The sequence below is a fragment of the Protopterus annectens genome, chromosome 9.part0 (genome assembly GCF_019279795.1).
Source record: "Protopterus annectens isolate FY-2018-M chromosome 9.part0, PAN1.0, whole genome shotgun sequence".
NCBI lineage: Eukaryota > Metazoa > Chordata > Ceratodontiformes > Protopteridae > Protopterus > Protopterus annectens.
This window is the reverse complement of record NC_056743.1, coordinates 1,725,052,250-1,725,074,448: the sequence shown is the minus strand read 5'-3', so window position 1 is coordinate 1,725,074,448 and position 22,199 is coordinate 1,725,052,250.

Sequence of the window (22,199 nt, the reverse complement as noted above, 5' to 3'; positions counted from 1 at the left end):
GTTCAGCAGCTAGAAAGACCAATGAAGTACCTTAACAAGAGGATTACTGGCCTCAAATAGTTGCCCCATGCAACAAGACTGAATGTAACCCAATCTGTACTCTGTTGCATACTGTCTACTCAGGAGATCTCTGCCCAACAGACAGGTCCATGTCATGGTTACACTCAGATCTGTTCTGAGTTACAGTTCAATGGCACTAAATGTACAGACCCAACTGATATTGCCAACATCCTGGCAGATAGGATCAGTGTTAACTTTACCCCCCTCTCACCCATGAAAGAGCACATCTCTATAATGGAAGACTGCAAAGTTGCTGTCATCATGGCTGCACAGGTAAAAAACACTTTCCAAAGCCAGTATCACAGCAGCCATGGGACCAGGTAACTTCCCAGGCTGTGTAGTATCTACTTCCCTGAAGTAAACATTAACATGGAAGGTCTGTGGCTACTGAAGTTTCCAGAGGACTGCAAACTAGGAGCCATAATTGTAAACACTAAAGATGTGGACATCCTACAAAAGGGCCTCACTGAGACAGATGGCTGTTGTCAAAGCCATGGGCTCTAGCTCAATCCCAAAAGGTGCATTGTCATCCCCTTTGTTAAAAACTCTGTAGCCAAGAACTACAACATAGGTGGTAGTATACTTCACACTGAAAGTGTGACAAGAGACCTTGGGTCACAGGTGGACAGTGGACACAACTGTGATAATCCCATTCCCACAGTAGTCAGGAAACCTCCTATGTGGCACACCTCATCACAAAATGTGTCTCATGCAGAATAGAAGAGGACATTGTTCCCCTCTACTCATCACTCACTAGAACTATAATAGAGTACAACGCCACTTTTGCTATGTACCTCACAAGACAACTACAACAACTGGAAAGCCAGCAGCCAGCAGCAATACCTCACAAAGAGCATTAGCAGCCTGAAATACATGCCATACACAGACCATCTCAAAATGCTCCATCCGTACTCCCTTGCATATCACCTACTCAGACGTGTTCACTGCCTAACATACAAAGCTATGTCAAACACAGAGCTGTTGGACATGCTCCATGTAAAACACTCACAATCCCTCTGACCTTCGGGCCCAAAACCACGAGTGAAATACAAAAGGAAGGGGTGTACCCATTTACCTTATGGATACCCATACCTTCAGGTTAGTGGCACAGCATGTGGCCTTGGAGACCATGCAAGTGCAACTAACATTGGGCAAAGCTGCTCATCAGATTGTAGCCTGCTACAGATCATGTACCTTGTCTTAGGAACCTCAATCAGTATTCCGGAGAACAGTGGAAAATATAAAGGTCCTATCAAACACCATTATATGAGGAGATTACAACTACCCAAACAATGAGTGGGAGAATTACTTGTGTACAACGTCCTTTGCCCAATGTTTCCTAGAGTTTAAAAACTCTAACATCCTGGAACAGCTGGTCACCACGCCCACTAGAGGTGACAACATACTGGACATGATCATCACCAACATGGGGTACCAGTGTTCCACAACAGAGATAAACCCCTCGCTGGTAATATCAGATCATTAAGTAATCACACTGGACATCCACATCCCACCCCCACCCAGTCAATGAAACCACTGTGAAGACATTTGCAAAAGCAAACTGCACACTTCCCAAGACCAAAGTGGAACTTTCCAAAGACCTCTTGCTATAGGATAATGGTATACAATCTGCAGAATCATTTACAAGTGCATCCTATGAGCATCTACAGGGATGCATGGAATGAGACATCACAAATAAAACCAAGATGCACTCCTCCAAAAATAGGACAACAGCCAGGTGGTTGTTGGCCATAAATAAGCTAGACAACAGAAGGAGGAAACAAACACATGATAGAACCAACTTCACTAAAGGAAAGGCATCACTGATCATTATTAGGAAGAAACAATGATCGCTCATAAAATAATCCAAGGACAGTTTCTAAAGACAAATAGCCAAGGAATGTAAGAATAACAACCACAAAGCCTTTGGTAGCTATACCAGACATGTAGGTGTCAACTTCCAAATATGCTGTCAGCTACTGAAAAATGGAAAGAAATACACTGAACCAACTTTCATTGCCCACATCCAGGGGGACAAGTTCAGTATAAACTCCCCCCCATCACCCCCAAAAGGGCCTGTGTCCATCACAGAAGGATGCAGAGCCCCAGACGTCATGGACATGCAGGTAAAGACAGCCCTCTCCAAAGCTAAGAACACAGCATCAATGGGACTGGATGGTGTCCCAGGCTGCATCTTACACTAGGCCCAAAAGGAACTACACCCTCACCTACATTCACTGTTCAGACTCAAGCGTACCACAGGCTATGTACCCAAAGAATGACATACACTAACAGTCATCCAGCTCCACAAAGGGGGTGCCACAACAGAACCTGGAAACCATTGCCCAATATGTCTACTCAGCCTCGTCTACAGAGCTATTGAGCAAATTGTCATGGAACCCATAAACTGAGACATTGGAGACCTCCAGACACTGGACTCTACACAACTTCATCTTGTTAAAGGCAGATCCTGGCTCCTAAACCTAGTTGACTTATTTCAAACAGTTATCAAGGACATAGATGGAGGTGAAAGTAGTCCACACAGCCCACCTGGACCTCACTAAGGACTTTCTACACCATTCCCCACTCTGTCATCATGGACAAGCATACCAGCTTGAACATTAACAGCTATGTCACAGGATGGGTGGCCAAGTGGCTCACAGATCAAACACACATGTTCAGAGTTGCAGGTGCCAAGTCCAACTCTAAGCCAGTCACAAATGGCATCCCACAGGTCTTGGTCCTGGGACCCCACCTGTTCAGTAGATACTGCTCAGAGGTACAGGCAAGCATGGGAGGTGTATGGCTAAACAGGTTTGCAGATGACTGGTAACTGTGGTCCATAATCGACTGTACGGCTGACACATGACACAGACATCCTCCAGAAGTGTCTTACAGAGACAGATACCTGGTGTCAAAACAATTCCCTCAAGCTGAATGCCAAAGAATGCATAGTCATCCCCTTTGGGTAAAACAAAGTGCACACAAATTACCACATAGGTGGTAATCCAGTATGCACGGAGAAAGTCATTATGGCCCTGGGGACACAGGTAGATAGTAAACTCCCCTTTGATGATCACATGGCCAAAGTGTTTAGACATTCCTTCAATGTAGCCCACCTAATGTCACCTAATGTAACCCACTTTGTATAGTCTGATGATGTCTCCATCCTACAAATATACCTGTGGAAAGGATAACTCACAGTAATGTGTATAGCACGTCATGTAAATGTGTACTCCTGTAGTATCATAAAGTAGTTAGGTAGGGATTTGAATCCTGCACTTGACAAGTGTGTTTGTGTGTGGTCTCTTTGGGAAGGAGCAACCTTTTAGGAGCGTAGTAAAACACCTTAAAAGTGGTAAACTAATCTTTGTCAAGTCTGATGATGTCACCATCCTACAAATATACCTGTGGAAAAAAGAACTCACAGTAATGTGTATAACGTCGTGTTAATGCTTACTCCTCCAGTATCATAAAGTAGTTAGGTAGGGGTTTGAATCCTGCACTTGACAACTGTTTGTGTGTAATTACCTTGTAGAAGAGCAACCTTTTTGTAGAGTAGTAGAACACCTTACAAGTGGTATACTTATCTTTGTCAAGTTTGATGATGTCACCATCCTACAAATATACCTGTGGAAAAGATACCTCCCAGTAATGTGTATAGCCTGTTGTGTTAATGCGTATTCTTCTAGTATCATGAAGTAGTTAGGTAGGGGCTTGAATCTTGCACTTGACAACTGGGTGTGTGTGTAATTACCTTGGAAAGAGAAGCAACCTTTTTGTAGAGTAGTAGAACACCTTACAAGGTGTATACTTATCTTTGTCAAGTCTGATGATGTCAGCATCCTACAAATATACCTGTGGAAAATAAACCTCACAGTAATGTGTATAGCACGTCATGTTAATGTGTACTCCTCTAGTATCATGAAGTAGTTAGATAGGGGTTTGAATCCTGCACTTATTGCTCAATGTATAACAATCTCTCCAAAAAGCATTATTTTAACACTGCAAATATCTTGAACATTCCGAACACTTTGGACACTTTGAAAACTCTTAGTTACTGCAAAAAAGTTGTACATTGCGAAAAAATTCAGACATTTTAGTATTTGAGCATTATAAACATTTCAGAGGTTATTTTAAACACCTTAATCATTACATCACTATTTTGGGCATTTTAAATATCTTGGGAATTATTTTGAATACTTTGAATGCTGTGCCACATGTCTGGTGACTGAAAATACTTTGAAATGAATTTATGTACCTTTGAATAACCATTGACCTGTTTGAGAGTTCACTCCTGGATGTTTCTCCACTTCTGTGTGCCTCATGGTTTGCAAGCTGCTTCAACTTCAGATCTCATTCTGACACCACGTCGCATGCCTCGTGTATTCAAATGAGACACTGAGGCAAGGAATGAGTTTAAGTCATTTATTATACAAGCACACATCAAGAGCTATAATTTGTGCATATACTTTCTTACTGATTGATTCATTACTTCTAACACACTCATATGTGCATCTCCATTCAAGCTTACATTCACACTGGCTGACTACACAAAATGGCACTGATCTCGCACATGCTCAGTAACTTATATGCATGTGCTATCTAGCTACAGTGGCTGACTAGGTTCAATATACATATATACAATATACAGGTATACTACCGAACTAGATAAGATGCAGTGGTCAATGCTGGCAACTGTTTTGCAGTATTGTGAGAACAATATAACCGTGTGGAACTCTCTGCATACCCCTCAGCTAATTGTCATTTTGAATGCTGATTTTGAACTGGAAATATTGGTGGAAAGGGTCACTGTAGGTTGGGATTCCTTTTGAGTTATAAGAGGTTACAGCTTTGAGTTTGTTAGCAGTTGGGGGTAATCACATTTTTCTCTCCTAAATCTCTGATTTTAGGAGGTTGCCAGGAACAGTTTTGTTAGGGTCCAGTGCATGAATGTAGCTGAAATCTTCAGAGTGTTTATACTCACATTCTGGAATGCTGAGTGGCAGAGCACCCAGAACGTGAATGGAGCATTGGTACCATCTGCTGTCCTGTTTATGGAATTATACTAGTATTATATGGTGAAGTTCTAAATTGAATGGTTTCATGGAAATAATATTTGCATCTTGATGTATGGTTGCCTTATATAGCCTAGAAGGGTATGCAATAATATGACAATAAATTAATAAATACATAATAAGAAAAAAATAATATATTTATGTAGTTAAATTAATTAATATATATGGTGGATACAAAATCATGTTGCAGGCTTTTAGATGATTGATTAATAATAAGTGTGAAGTTTTGTGTGTGTGTGTGTGTGTGTGTGTGTGTGTGTGTGTGTGTGTGTGTGTGTGTGTGTGTGTGTGTGTGCATGCAACTTCTGATTTTAAAAAGTTATGAGGAAAAATTTTGTTAGGGTCTAGTGCATGAATGTCCCTGAAATCATTAGATTGTTTGTTCTCACATTATGGAACAGAGCACCCAAAATTTGTATGGAGCTTTGGCCCCATCTGCTGTCCTGGTTATGAATTATGCTAGTATTATTTGGCAAAGTTGCTGAATTGAATGGTTTCATTGAAATAGTATTTACATCTTAAAAACTAACCTTACAAAGCCTAGAAGGGGATGCAATAATATAATAATAAATGAATAAATACAAAATAATAAGAAATAATAACAATAATAATATATTTATATAATTAAATTAATTAATATATATGGCAGGCACTAGATCATTTTGATAATTAATTAATAGCAAGTGTGATTGTGTGTGTGTGTGTGTGTGTGTGTGTGTGTGTGTGTGTGTGTGTGTGTGTGTGTGTGTGTGTGTATGTGTGTTGGGATTCATGGACACTGCCAGTTCATGCTTACAAGGCTAGTAGGAAAAGGGTTTTTGATGGCTCATGGTTTGATTTTTCAGATGTTACTTGCAGGTCCTTCATCTCTACAGATACTCAAAGATAGGTGGCACCATGATAGCACAAGAAGCCCATTTTTTTTAGCGATAGTGCAGACACAAAACCAAGTTTCAATTAACAGGAAAAGATCCTTGACAATTTCTGAGGAAGAGGCAACCCTGATAAGAAGTCAAGGAGAAGGGCTGAAACAGATATCCCAGCTCCAGTGGGAAATCCAGCTTTAGTGGCAGATGGCACAGCTAAGTCAGAAGGTAATGATATAAGGAGGTTTCAGTGGTAGACAGTGGACAAAAACCTTGAAGAGTTTATCAGTTCCCTTTCTGATGAAGGTAGAGATAGAATTTTTGATATCACATTAGAGATATATTTGGAGCCATGCCTGCATTTTCTACTAGTCACCAAGGAAGGGTTTCTGAGGCACAAGCCTCATCATCTCCCTGACTAACCCAGTAGATTAGGACTGACCCACCTATCCCCTCAAAGGTGAACAGTTTGGCCAACTGAGACCTCAACATTACTCAGTTTTTGCTCTCCATGGCTATATAAATTCTTCAAGTACCACATCCCTACGTTTGTACATCATCTCTGGTCTCCCAGAAAATGTCAAGGATAAAATCTGTAGCAGGGACTTTGTGGACATATCTGATTTAATTGACAACAATGGTATTCATTGTACAATTGATACTGAGAATTCTGAGGCAAAAGACATAATGGCAGCTCTAGCAGCCATCATGAAAAAAGTCTGAAATAAGGAGTGACTAGAAACTGGGTCATGTGAGATTTAGGTTTTGTGGTACTTATGTGCATTATCATTGAAAAGGATCCCAGTCAGGCATTACCTCTACTCACATATTTTTGGCCATTAGGGATGCTCACCACATCAGGGGAGGTTCAGTTTGGTTGTTGTTTGATCAGAGATTTAAGAAACTAAAGGCCATGGACAAAACTATCAGGTGAGAAGAAAGGCACCCAGACATGTGGCTGAGCACCATGTTAGATAACCCTAATACATCGGAGAATGAATCTGCTGTTTGAAGTCAAGGTGAGGGAAATTGTGCTGGGCTTTCAACAATGGGAGGTGTTATTGGCCACCTCACAAGTTTGCCCATTTATGTACTTCCTGTGGTAAGGCTCATCCAGCAGTTAGATGCTAGTCTAAGTCAGGCCATTGCACATACAGAAATTTGACTCTTTATCATGAAAATAACACAGCCTTGATGTCAGAGAACATGGTCAGGGGTAAACAGCATTTTCTTGGCCATTTAATGCATCAAAATGATAGGATCGGCTGCAATCCTTCCCACTCTCCAATCAAACTAGATACAATGGTTCAATTGCTGGCAGATTGCCCTGATACTAATGCTTCCACTTTTATTATTGAAGGTTTTGAAAAAGGGTTAAAAATTGGTTCTTCAGTTCCACTGGATTCTAGACTAGTTACAAATCTTTCGTCTGTCAAGGGCCATGAGGACATTGTGTCAGGATTAATTGAGAAGGATGTGTTAGCAGGTAGAGTAATTGACCCCTTTTCATACCCCTGGCCTGTTTTCAAAATTTCCTCCATAGGCCTAGTCCCCAAAAAGAAAGAGGGGAATATAGATTGATTCACTACCTTTCTCATCCTGCAGGTTTGTCACTAAATTAACTGGAACAAGTAGCTGAGGTAATTTTGAGGTACTTGAATCCCTGGCTTTGTAAACTAGATATCCAGTCATAGTTTCAGCTCTTTCCATCAAGCGGGATGACCGGTCTATGTTAGGATTTCGATTTTGATACATCAATGCCCATGGGGTGCTCGGAGGCTTGTGCTACCTTTGAAACTTTTAGCATGGCCTTACATTGGTGCTGACAGCAAACAGCACCTTGGAAATCAGCATTTCATTATTTAGACAATTTTCTGATAGTGGGGGAAGGCAAGGAGGGGGCTGCTGAGGGGAAGTCAATATTCATGGACTTTTGTGCTAACATGGGAGTACACTGGCTGATGATAAGTTGGAAGAGCTGAGTCAGGAGCTGACATTCCTAGGTTTATTAGCTGACATTCCAGCAAGGTCTTTCAAACTCCTGGCAAACAAATTGGCTCAACTGACATACTCAATTTTGAAATTTCTTGTGGCTTGCAAGGCTCACATGGGAGTCATCATACAGCTCCATGGGTTATTGAACTTTGTTTGTAAGGTCATTGCTCTGGTCAGGAACTCTTTTCATTCTATATCTAATTTGCTAAAAGGTGATAAACTGAATGACTATGACACTGTGTTAATAGTTTTATTATCATTACTTGCCTTCACTATGACACTGTGTTAATAGTTTTATTATTGTTACTTGATAACATAAAAGATATTTGGTTCCTTGATAGTGGTATAGTTCTGTTTATTGTGACATTTTTGTTATTGTCGAGCACATGTAAGGGCTTTGAAATAATTACAGCATTGTGTAAACACTGTAATACATCCCTGCTGTTTAGTTTAATTTTATCTAGTGTCATTTTATATTAAAGGTTTAGCAGACTTATAAAGTAGTATTCATACTTTTGCTTGGTTAGGGTTTTTGATGATTTGAAGTGATTATAAAGATTGTTTATAGGCTCACATTAAGTGGAGAACTGCTGATTTGCTTTATTTTGTTGCTGTTTGGGAGTTTCACTTTAGGAGTGTTTGTTAAGATTACTTGTAGGTATTAACCTAACTGGAAGCTGGACTCTAAATTCATATGTTTTAAATGATAAAAAAAAATTATATTTTGTTTACTCAAAGAAATTTTTACTAATTCTTTCCATATCTTCAAATAGATCGAACCATAAATAGTGAAACGTAAAATAATATAATCAACTAGTCAATGATTTACAAAAGAAACTATATGCAATTGCCTAAGTATACAATCTATAACATCACATGTTTCCATATACAATATACAGTTTGTGTTAAGATGCTGTGCTGACTAATCAGATCAATTTGTTTTGTCCAATATTTCGTCATCTTTCTGCCAATAAGCGATATAAGATGTCTTATCAGTTCTTTTCTTTACGGTTGCTACTTCCATTCGAGACACGGAGACTGCGATTTTCTTGAAATCTTGAAAAGCTGGTGCCACTTTATTCTTCCACTAAGTTGTTATGGCTTTACATGCAATGGCAAGCAATGCCCACAGTAAAGGATATTTTACTTTTGGGACACATTGTGGTATGGGTACATTAAACAAAACTAATGACTTGGTTAACTGAAAAGTATAATTAAAAATTGTTTGAAAGAAATAATTAATTTCAAACCAATATTTATTCAGTGAATGACAATCAAAAAACATGTGTTCCCAATCTGCTTTTGTATGTGTTTTACATCTCCAACAATCAATATGTTTCTTATATATTAGTTCTAATGTATGAGGGGTTAGAAAGGATCTATGTAGGAATTTCCATGCATATAGTTTCCACTGAACTGACTTGGTGGTAAGGCTTGGTGATAAAAGGATAATTTCTTTTTCATTTTATCAGGATCCTTTTGATTAAACTGATTATAATAATTCCAATAACTATTATTGGTATAGTTCTTTGTTTCTTTAAGTGTCTTATGAATTTTGGATAGATATATTTGTCCTTTATAAGTATTATTTATTAAAAGTATCACAAGATCTATGAACCTAGGAATATTATTTTTAAAAGTTGGTGTCATCAGTTCCAGCTTACTTGTGATGTACTGTCTTATTTGTTGTACTGGAAGCCACAATTTGTCATCTAACTCAAATTTCCTTTTGATTTGATCTAGTGTGAGCAATATATTGCCATTGAGTATCTGATACCAATAAATCACTTCTTCTTCTTTAAGCTCTTTAATTACATTTGTACATTCTTGTGTACAAGCTATAGGATATAATATAAATAACATGTCTTTATATCTGGGTTCATGTTTATATATTTTCTAAACAGTATTATTGTTTCAGTAAAAATTATATACTTTGTTTTTATACTTTTATTAAATATTATGTTATCTCTTATCACATAATAAAATACTTTTGTTGGATTTATATTATATTGTTTATGGGTTGAGTTACTAATGATATTGCATATAGATTCATGAATTAATTTCCATCTGGCTGTATAGCTTGAGTTCAGCCATAGAGTAACTGTTTTAGTAATAAATGCAATTAATAAATCTCTATATCTGGTAGATTAATTCCACCCTTCTCCCAACCTTTCAAATGGTTGTTAAGCGCAATTCTAGGCTTATTGTTAAACTAAAGGAAATTCAGCATCATTTTATTGTATTGCTGTATAATATACTTAGTAGGATGGATGGAAAAGGATTTTATATAATATAACAATTTTGGGAAAATGATTGTTTTTGTTATATACAACCTATCTTCCATTGTAAAAAAACATCTTATTCCATTTCTGCATTAATGATTTTATTTGACTTAGTATATGAATATAGCTAATATTTATTGTTTCTCTAGTGTTGCTAGATTCCTAGGTATTTAATTTTATTATCAGGCACTAAGTACTTAACAAAGTCAGTATTTAATTCCCTTTTATTTGAGTTAATTAATAACATTTTAGTTTTGGTTTCATTAAATATAAGACCAGAAATAGTTTGAAAGAAGTTCATTGTTTGGAATAATTCAGTTAATGATTATCTTTATCAGATATTCTCAAAAGGATGTCATCAGCAAATAATTGTAGTTTTGTTTCTAAATTATAGGTTTGTAGGTTCATAGGCTCATAGGTGTGTACTAGGCTAATGGCCCTGGAGCCTTTACAAGCTTAAGCCAAAGAAGTGCCCTGGCATCGTGCCACCCAATGTTACTTCCCAGTGCCTCTATCAAGTACAGCTACTGGAGTGATCCTTGGGGTATAGGTTCATTATTACTATGCCTTTAATATTTGTGTTCATTCTAACATAGTTAGCAAAAGGCTCAATTGCTAATGCAAACAGCAAAAGTGAAAGTGGGCATCCTTGCTTAGTTCCTTTTCTAATAGTTATAGAAGTAGAGACATGACCCAATCTTAACATGGGCCAGAGAAATTTCATATAGTGTTTTAATTAAGAATGTGAATTGTTGTAAAAACATATTCTTCTAGTGCCACCAGTAAATAATTCCAATCTATTGAATCAAAGGCTCTACTGATGTCTAGACTCATCAGTGTCATGTCTCTCTTACTTAAATCAACATAATCTATCAAGACAAGAATTCTTTTAATATTATCTTAGGTGTTTCTACCTGTTATGAAACCAGTCTGGTCATGATCAATTAATGATGGTAATATATATGTTTAATTCTCTCTGTATGTATTGCCATAAACATTTTGTAGTCTACATTTAAACTATGAAACTATGGGCCTACAGGAAGAACATTCTGAGACATTTTTTTCAGATTTCAGAATAGGTGAGATTGAACTATATTTCCAAGAAGGTGGAACTAATATTCCTTGTTTAACCTAGTTAAAAAACTTCAACAATAACTATATAGATTCTTTGGACAATAACTTATACATTTCTGGTGTTATATTTTCATTTCCTGGTGCTTTACTGGGTTTCAGTTTTTTAATTTGATTCTCCAACTCGGACATTGTTATCTGCTTGCCAATGTGTCTACTCTGTTGTTCCAAGGAAGTTTCTAATTGTTTCTTTCAATTTCATCTCTATTTTGCTAGTATTGATTTTTTGATAGTGTAACTGAAATGTTTCTAGTATGCTGTTTAAGTCTGAGACTTTCTTATTAATGTTGGGATTATATATTTCTTTTATTTGATTCATTTTAATAACTTTCTTAGTTCTATTTGCTAGTTTCCTTTAATTCTTTGGGTTCATCGAATAAGAAATACATTTTATTTTTTACTAATTATATCATTATTTTATGATGTAATATTTCAGTATATTCTTTATTTTTCATTGCTAAATCATTAATTGACTATGTCCTTTTTGTATATTAAGTTTAATAATATCTATTTCCTTTTGAAGTTCAGTTAATTAATTGTCCCATTGCTTCCTTTTATTTTTGTACCAAGTTAATGTTCTTCCATATATGTATGCTTTTAATGCATCCCAGGCATAGATTTCTGAAGTGTTTTCATTTATGTTTAATTCAAGAAGCTGTTGTAATTCTTGCATATAAAATTCTTTAGACTCTTTTACATTCGTTATATAAGATGGTATTCTAGTGATTGTTACCTTTTGTTTGTTATGAACTTCTACTTCATAAGTAACTGCATTGTGGTCTGTTAATGGACAAGAGATTACTTTAACATTCCACAAAACAAATGATGAAAAGACTGATTAAAAGACCAGAACCACTCCAAATCTCAGTCACACACACTGGTACCAATAAAGGCAAATGTAGAAATTGTGCAAACTCCAGCTGTCCACCAACGATAACATTTATATTATAACAAAATGATTTAGCACTTTCACTCCTCACAGGGAACATCATCAGAATAAATAATTGTATTACTCAGACCTTTAAATAGCACAACCAAAGACTTACATCATAAAACATCTGAACAATTATTGGTCCCCCACTTATTAATTAAAACCAATAACATATTGTATTAATAAAACCGTTATTACATACAATTATAATCTTAATGCAATAAAAAACTTATTTAACAATACAATCATATTTAATATATATAAAAAAAACATATACAATATTTAATATTTCAGGGCTTTTCTTTTTAGAACCAGAATAATAGATTAGTGTTCATTCAAACCAAGGGGGAAAACAGGCCTCTAGTCTTAACTGCCAAATAAGCTTCTTGAACTCAAGATGAGTTTCTCAGTGCCTACCCATTTCAGGGAAATCGACCTTTTCCAATACCCAAAACCTAAAACTAGCTTCAGGACAGTATAGGGAGTGTTTAAAAAGTGCATTGCTGTCTTTTCCCTTGCTAATTTCGTAGATGTGCTCATAAATCCTCTGTTTTAATTTTCTCTCTGTTTTCCCCACATAATAGGAAGAGTACACTACACAATAAGTCACATAAACCACTCCTTTTGTCTGACAAGTAAAGTAGCCAGAAACTACTAATTTGTCCTGCATCCCACAGATCTGACATTCTGCCAGGTTAGAAATGTAAGGACACTGGCCACACATTCCACACTTGAAGGTACCTGTTCTTATACTAATACCTCTACAACTTCCACTGCTTTTAAAATAATTTTTCAAGTTAGGACCTCTTCTGAATCCATACCTAATGGGTTTGAAAAAAACATCCAAACTGTTAGGCATATTTGAGAAAAGATCTCAATATTTACAAAGGATGTTTTAATTTCCTTGGTATCACAATGGTATTCTGCTATGAAAAATAGCTCTTTATTCATACTCCTGTTAACTCCCAACAACTGTCCCTGAGTATCTAAAACCAGGTTACTACCAACAGATGACCCACCTGCTGACCCACCATTTACTAACTCATCATCTCTAGTAGGCATCAAGGGAAGGTACCTTATGCCCCACCCATTCAAGATGTCTAGTTTGATAGAACAAACCATATCCTTAGGGTAACCCCTGGTTACAAACAGTTCCTCCATATAATTAAATTCAATAGCCAGGTCATCCTTAAGTGATGTCTTCATTTATGTTTAATTCAAGAAATTGTTGCAATTCTTTTATATAAAATTCTTTAAACTCTTTCAGATTTGTTGTATAGGATGGTATTCTAGTGATTTCACCTTTTGTTTCTTGTGAACTTCTACTTCAAAAGTAACTGCATTGTGGTTTGTTAATGGACAAGAGATTACTTTAACATTGCTAAGAAAGGTGGTTATTTCCTTTGCTATATGTACTCTAAGTTTTCTTGAGTGTGTTATACCTATGTGAAAAAAAGTATAATGCAGAGAATCTTTGTCTGCATATTCATTAACATCTTTAAGATGATAAAGTTCTACAAATTCTGCTAGTGTTTTTGATGTTGCAGTTTTCCTTCTGGTATTTATAGAGCCAGTGTCTTTATTATCTAGTATACAATTGAAATCCCCAGTTATTATCAAGTTCACTTTAGAGTGCTGCATTACTTCTTCTAACTGTTGTTTAACTATACTTGCACTCAAGCCAGGTATCCAATAAAAGTTAATAAAGGTATACAGTTTACCATTTATTGAGATAGTTGGCATACAAATCATTCCAGATTTATCTTGATATGAGCTTATCATTTTTGGCATAATGACAGAATTTTTCCATAAAATCATTACCCCTCTTGTTTTTTTCTTATGTGATGAACTTGTTAATACTGTATAACCATTGAAGCTAAGTAAATTAAGGTCTTCAGTTAATAAACATGTCTCTTGCAGAAATATCAGTTATGGGTTTATAGTTTTAATATATTTAAATAAACTTAGTCTCTTACATTTATTATTCAGCCCATTAACATTAATTGAGATCACCTTCATATTTAACTACTGCTATATACAGATTTAATTGAACTTGTATTTTATTACTCAGAATAATGTATAAAAGTTCTTGTTTGTGTACAGCTGTGAATAAAAAAACTGTTTTAGTTTCATTTTAGTTTGACTAATATACTTTGTCAAGTAAAAAAAAAAAAAAAGAAACATTGTGGTATCAAAACCTGAACCATGAACCCTTTCCTATCCATGGGGTTATTATAACCCCTACACTTAAGATGACAAGGCATCAAAGTGTCCCTCTCCTATCACAGGCACTATACTCTGAGCCTGACAAGTCATTACTTGTTAGTCAGAAAGTATGTTGTCATTCTATAAGATAATTATAATAGTAAACTTATGGTTATTAACCAGTCTGATATATTCTAAATTCAGTCTACTAAGCTTGACAAGAATTAACAATCCCAATAACATATCAAGAAATCATACAGGTTGATATGAATCATCTTTAACCAGAGAAATTGTTTTACAGTTATGCTTAAATATAGGCTACACCGCTGTACTTATAAATTTTATAATGCATATTTACTATAAGCAAATCTTTCAACATTCCTTCTTGTGTTAAAACTTTCTCTTTTTTTCTTTTCTAAGTGTAAGCAACACAAAAACAAGATGAAAACCTATATGTTAGCTTGTATAATTTATGTTTGGATATTGTTTTTCTGGTTTACTTAGGGCAGATTATTTAAATGTTATTATACACCTTGTAGCAGTGTCATATGTATGTAATTATAAACATTTTAAAAAGTCCTGAAAAGGTGAAGAGTAACTTATGTAAGCTTAAAACAACCGTATAAATAGAAAGATTTGGTTTGTATACAATATTATTTAACACACTAACAATCCACAATGAATTATAAAATCAGATGACAATACTGCCTGCAGTCAGCATAATTGAACTGATATAGATAACAGTAATGTATTGAGCAAGTTTCCTTTTCTGAGTTAGACTGAGAAACATTTACTTAAGTAACTCAATCTGTATCACACTAGATCTGTTTTAAAAGTTCCAGTTGTATATAATCATATTTTAATGTTCAAAGTTACCTTTTACAGATAGTTGCATCCTTAGATGTATTGCCTTTGTCTAATGCCATGACTGCTCTATCAGTGTAAAAGGACCACAAAACTCTGTGACTTACATCATCTTTCATAGACTAACAAGCAACATCAGCAAATACAGAAACTGTAATTAGTAACTTTTCCTTATACATGACTTCTATTCTTATGGTTTGCAGATAAATGTCAGTGTGGAATAGATATGTGGACTACAGAATGAAATCACCTCCTCTTATTGGACTATTTGTTTTTGTGACAGAAAACTTTCAAATCAATTAATTGTTTGTAATGAAAAAGTAAATATTTAATCAGTAATTGCGTAAACTTCATACGAAATCTGTAAAGCAAAACTTTTTTTATTTTTACTGTATGTTTTACTAGATCATTAAATTATAATCTGTGGTAAACTATTAATACATTTAGATGGAGTGAAATAGTATAAGTGTTAGTTTAGGAGCTTAGAATGATAAGACGACTATATGTGAGTGTTGTAAAACAGTGACATCACCATGCTTCTTTTACTTTCATTTTAGTGCCTCTGTTTGACTGTGGGAAGACCCAGGCTTCAGCACTGCTTCCTGAAGCTAGGTGAAGAGCTCTAAAACAAAAAAACAGTGTCATCAGTTTGCGATTCCGGCGGGAAACTAGAGAATGCAAGTGTGGTGCTTTTGATTCTTTGTGTGTAACTCAAGCTTCCTGGCTTACTCTGTTCATTTTTTTGAAATGTATTACCACAGACTAAAAAAAAAAAACTTTCTTTAAGAAAATGATCATAAATACGGTATAAATGAGTTATTGTAGATCTTAAAACAAAACATTTTGTGTGTAAGTCATGTACTCTAAAAACTAATTATTTATCTATATTAAACACATTATTAAAGCTTTGTTAGAAGAGAAGCAAGGCTATTAACTATAAATATAAGTAAAGAGTCAATGCAACCAACATTCAACTTGCACTATTAGTATAATCTCCAGCCCACCCCAAACACAACTATCCCCAGCTGTCATTCAATTCCTTAGTGTATATTAGGTAACTCATAAGCATTGTTAACAGGAATAACAGTTCCTATACTTATGACTGCATTGTCTATTTGATTTAAGTATTAATGTTGGTTATAAATTCAAAGTAACAAAGATAAATTAATATGAGTTACCTTTTCCTGATGGTGTAAAGTGCTGAAGATTTATGTTCCCCTGTCCATAAACTGCAGGTGCTTAATAATGCAAAAACATTTTATTTTAACAGGAAAACAATGAAAGATATTTGTCCTTCATTTTATTTTTTACTTTTCATTCCTGTTGTCTGCCAGTTATTCTTCTCAGCTTGAAGTTTGAGGCTAGGTTCCAAACAATTCATTTCTTCTGTTTGATCTAGGTAGCTGTTTTTATTAAGAAAAGAAACTGCAGTATCCAGGGTTTCAAAGATTCTGGTGCCTTCAGGGAAAAAATGCGAAGTCTGGCTGGAAATAAAAGATGAAGTTTTAATTGTTGTTTAAGTTTCTTAATTAGTGGTAAACATTCCTTCCTTTTTGCTGCCACTGTAGAAGAGTAGTCATTATCAAACCTAATAATGTTGTTGTCATATTTAATTGGATAATTGGTCCATGCTGACTTCAGAACCAGTTCTTTGTCCTGTGAAGAGAAAAAACAAACTATGACAGATCTTGGTTTGGTTTTGTCCTTGTTGTACATGGTTGATTTAATCAAACACTGATGTGGCCTCTCAATTCCATATGAAAAGGCTTCTTGCAGGTTTAAAGCTTTGGAAAGCCAGGTTGTGAGGAAATTGGTCATGTTTTGAGCCTCCACATTTTCAGGTAAACCATAAATCCAAAGATTATTCCTCCTGTATCTGTTCTTGATGTCATCCACTTTATTTATTAAAGATGTATTTTGCTTCAAAAGAAATTCCACTTGTAGTTCTTGTTCTGTTAATCTCCCATCCAGGGCATTTCATGAGTTTTCCATCACTTTTATTTGGATCTTTTGTTGCTCCATCATTTCTTTTAAAACCTCTATTTGTCTGGAGGTTTCTTCTTTATACAAATTCATTTTCAGTTTACTGTCCATTTTATCAATTTTTTTGGTTAGTTCAGACGTGTTGACTAATAAGGTTTGCAGGTCCTTCTTTGAAGACTGGTCTTGAAAGTTGTATTTTGATTTGCTCATCTTGTGACAGTATCAGTAGTCTTTCTGATGACATTTTTGACAGGAATTTTGGTAAATACCGGCATTTTTTTTCTGATAAAACAAACCAGTGACCTTTAAATATTATATCCTGTAATTTTTGTGAAGAAATTAGTCCTGGTTTTCAATTTTTCCTGTCAGTAAATATAAAGACTATCAGAGCTCAAGAAAAGTGCTGCTAACTAGCCTGCATCTTGGCCATGCCCCCAACAAATTATATTTTTGAGTGTAGGCACTTGAGTACATATCTAAAGAATGGACTATGTAGTTCATGTTTTAACTGGGCTAAACTTATTGAACTGTCAATTATTGTGGAAAGTAAGAAGAACAGTGTTTTGCCATGTTGCTCTTGTCATTTTGTCAAAGCATTTATATCAGTTTCTGAGTATATTAACGATTGATCGGGGATGCCTACAATCATACCAAGGTTAGTATTTCTGGTACATTATACTTTCATAATAACAGGCAGAATACTGAGAATATAAAGCTTAGTTCTAACAAATTGGTGACTTTAATTACCCTTGTATTCACTGGAAAATGTATCTAACAGCTCTAATTTTGACAAAAGACTTTGTTAATATTGTTTCTTTTCTTAGGATGACTCAACAGGTTTCCAGTAGTATAAGGGGAAATATATACTAGATTTTGTAGCTACTAATGTCACTAAATAAATAATTGTTTATGTGTTCTTTTGTCTGATCACAATTCAATAGCATTTAACATGGATTTGACAAAAAAAAATCTGGATTGAAAAGATATACAGTGGGTGAAATTGATGATTGCAATCTGACTTCACAAATTATTACTGGTGATTGGTACAATCTATCTTTAACCGCAAAACATCAATATGGGTGTCTTGATATTTGAAAATTTGCTATGTAATGGCAATTGTGTTTTACAAATATGAAAAATGTCGTTCCCTGTGTGGTGGTATAAAGTAATATTGAAGTTATACAGAAGGGAAAAAAGAATTATAAAACCTTTAAGAAATCTCCAATAAGTAATAATAAGAAATAACACAACTTATAGGAATTTAAAACAGGAAGTTACAACCACTAAAACTAATTATGAAAATAAACTGATTAGTAATTTTTCCAATAAGAAAGTTTTTTTTATAAATACATTAATTTAATTAACAATAAGATATCGCCTATTAATAAAATTTCAATTAATGATGAAGTTATTCTAGATGCCTATACAACTATGAGTGAATTCAACAAATTATTTTCAAATACCGGACAAGATTTACAATCACATAGATCACATTTCTGTTTCTGTACCTTTCCCATTTTTTTTTTATTTTGCTATCCCTAAGTATCTTAATAAAATAAAGAAAACATTATCTATGGGCCATGATATAATACTAGGTCTTTTATTATTGAATATTAAAGGTAACATTATGCTCATTTTTGTATATTATTTTAATAAATTGTTGGCAAATGGTATAGTTCAGAATTTCTGGAAATTATCCTGTATTACACTGGCTTATAAAAAAAGAATGGTCAAATAAAAAAAACTATAGGCCAATAAGTTTAACATCATTAGTAGCTAAGTGTTTTGAGAAAAGTGTGTTAGAGCTTATGGATAATGTTGGTTATAGTTCAGCATTCATAGACCTGGAACAGTATGGTTTTATTAAAGGAAGGTCAACTTTAGTAACTTAATATGCTTTATGATCAGATAACTATGGCCTTAGACCTAGGATTGTTGCTAAGTGTAATTTATGTGGACCTTTCCAAAGCTTTCAGTTGTCTTCCATTTCTGGTTATTAGGAAATGTTTGATTGAACCTAACACTAACTGCTACATTATTAGCTGGATCATGAACTGGCTGACCAATAGAAAGCAGAATATTAAGATTGATTCTGTATGTCAAGTTGTCTTTAGTTTATTATTTATGTATTAAAGTAGGGGTTTTACAGGGATCCATTTTGGGTCCAACTTTATTTAATATAGTACTTTTCAGCATCCCGAGTAGCACAAAAATTTGGATGCATAAATATGCTGGATGACTGTAAAATTGGATTTATATTGTGAAACAAAACGTGTGCTGACGATCTTACTAAGTATGTATGGTTATTAAGTAAGTGGGCCTCAGATATCAGCCTAAAATTCAGTTTTGACAAATACAATATTCTGTACTATTCTAACAAACCCCTCAGATTCCCTATATATTTATTGACCTTAAAACTTGAGAAGGTCAACAAATACAAAGACTTGGGCATTATAAAAACATCAAACTTTGCTTTTAATACAAATGCTGAGGTAATAAGAATAAGGGCTATTACATATATGGGATACTAGTTAAGGAATCTTTCTGCAAGACAAGGGCATTTCGGTTTTTATTTTTTAACACTTATATTAGACCACTTATTGAGTATGACAATAAACTGCATATGCGTACTCTCAAGGACAATTAAATATTTTAAAAGGAGTAGAAAACATTTTACAAAAAGAACTGCAGCACTAAGGACTACAGAATTTGGGACTAGATGTAAACATTTGAACTTCTTTTCATTTTGTTATAGATACATACAAGGAAAATTCATATTAGCTTGTAAACTATCTCATGATCATGTTTTACAGACTATGTTCAATACTGAAGTTTAGAGGTGTACAAAAATACATAGACATGATAATATTAATTTTGTGATAAAACCGGGGAGTTCCAGGGTACAACATTCATATATAGCTGTTAAAATGATAAAACTTTGGAATAACATGCCCATGTGTGTGCAACAGTCTGACCTTCTTCTTCTTCTGGCTGTTCCTATTAAGGGTCACAACAGCAGATCATCTGTTTCCATTTCTTCCTGTCCTCTGCATCTTGTTTTGTCACACCAACCACCTCCATGTTCTCTCTTACCACATCCATAAACCTTATATCTGGCCTTCCTCTTTTCCTCTTTCCTGGCAGCTCCATCCTTTTTCCCAGTATACCCAGCATCCCTCCTCAGCACATGTCCAAACCAATGCAATCTCATCTCTCTGGCTTTGTCTCCAAACCGTTCAACTAGAGCTGACTCTCTAATATACTGATTTATAATCCTGTCCATCCTTGTCACATCCAGTGCAAATCCTAATATCTTTAACTCTGCCACCTCCAGCTCTGACTCCTGCCTTTTTGTCAATGCCACCATCTGCAACCCATATAACATAGTTGTCTCACTACCCTCTTGTAGACCTTCCCTTTCACTCTTATTGGTATCTGTCACATATCACTCCTGACACTCTTCTCCACCCACTCCATTCTGCCTGTACTCTCATCTTCACCTCTCTTCCACACTCACCATTACTCTGAACTGTTGATCCTAAATATTTAAACTCATGTACCTTCACCAGTTCTACTCCTTGCATCCTCACCATTCCTCTGTCCTCCCTCTTATTCACACACATATATTCTGCCTTAGTCCTGCTGACCTTCATTCCTCTCCTCCTCTCCAGAGCATATCTCCACCTCTCCAGGGTCTCCTCAGATTTGTGCAACAGTCTAATAATCTTGAATTGTTTTTTTTTTTAAAGTTAGATGCTTGGGCTGGTAATAAAGTCTATGAGCAATTTCATCAAGATTCAGTGTTCCTTGATGGCAATTTGGCCTTAACACTGTATTTGAACTTAAGAACATATGAACCACAGAGGCAGACACACAGTCACACACACAAATACTAAGACCACTCATCCCACTGCATACATTCTCACATACAACCACACACATGCACATTCAAACAAATGCACACTCGCCACCACTACCTGTCCAGCTGCATAAATGCTTACCATAGGCATTTCTTAAGGGACAGCACATAGCCAGTTAGCATAGACCACTCCCCCAGAATGCATCATCAGCATATAGCTCAACTCAAGGAGACAGCCTACCACAGTGATCCTACAGGCTATGTAAGATGACTGCAGTGGGTCTGACTCTGAATCAGAAAGGGCTGCTGCCACTGGTTACAGCCATTGTTAGAACTTACCACTGAATCTGGACCTTAATTTTAACTAACTGGTAGCAGCATATTCTAAACACGGGGAAAGAGGGAGCTGGTGCTGGAGAGTCACTGTTTACTTCCAACCAGAAAATATTATGTGAGAAAGTGTGTGTGTGTGTGTGTGTGTGTGTGTGTGTGTGTGTGTGTGTGTGTGTGTGTGTGTGTGTGTGTGTGTGTGTGTGTGTGTGTGTGTGTGTGTGTGCGCGTGTGTGTGTGCGTGCACGTGTGTGTGTGTATGTGTTTGTGTGTGTGTGATTGCATGCACCTCTGTGTGAGTGTGCGTGTGCGTGTGTGTGTGTGTGTGTGTGTGTGTGTGTGTGTGTGTGTGTGATTGCATGCACCTCTGTATGAGTGTGTCTGAGTGAGTGTGTGTGTGTGTGTGTGTGTGTGTGTGTGTGTGTGTGTGTGTGTGTGTGTGTGTGCATGTGTGTGCACGTGTGTGTGTACGTGTTTGTGTGTGTGTGATTGCATGCACCTCTGTGTGAGTGTGCGTCGTGTGTGTGTGTGTGTGTGTGTGTGTGTGTGTGTGTGTGCGCGTGTGTGTGTGTGTGTGTGTGATTGCATGCACCTCTGTATGAGTGTGTCTGAGTG